The sequence below is a fragment of the Chrysochloris asiatica genome, unplaced genomic scaffold, assembly GCF_000296735.1.
Source record: "Chrysochloris asiatica unplaced genomic scaffold, ChrAsi1.0 scaffold00341, whole genome shotgun sequence".
Taxonomy (NCBI): Eukaryota; Metazoa; Chordata; class Mammalia; order Afrosoricida; family Chrysochloridae; genus Chrysochloris; species Chrysochloris asiatica.
Window position 1 is genome coordinate 329,581 of NW_006408859.1, and position 495 is coordinate 330,075.

Here is a 495-nt window from a genome sequence, read left to right on the forward strand (position 1 = left end):
TGATGATGCATGGAGGGGATTGTAACCATGGCAATGAAACGATATATGATAGAATGAATTTAAAGTTAATGTTCTCCCATGTAAACTATCACATAATTCACAATAAATCATTAAAAAAAAAAATAAGAAGAAGTGGTCCACCTCTCGTTATTCCTAGTCTGTCTTATTCGGAAAATTCCAACACACAACCACAATGACAAACCGACAAATGAATGGCGGTTAGAGTATTGGTGGAACCCAGAAAGGCTTAGTGTAGGTGGAGCAGAGTGGGAAGGTGGGGAGGAAGGTAGGAGATGGCAGGGTGGGCATGGACCTTGGGAAGGACTTTGGCTATAGTAAAAATAAGCCATTGAAGAAACAGAGTCCTAGATGCTCTGGGGAGGATGGACTGCTAGGGAACTTGAATGGAAGCAGAGAAACCATCCAGGAGGCTGCCATTGTTTGAGGAGCCATGACACAACATGAAGCTCATTGAGTCAGGCTGGTAAGAAGCTT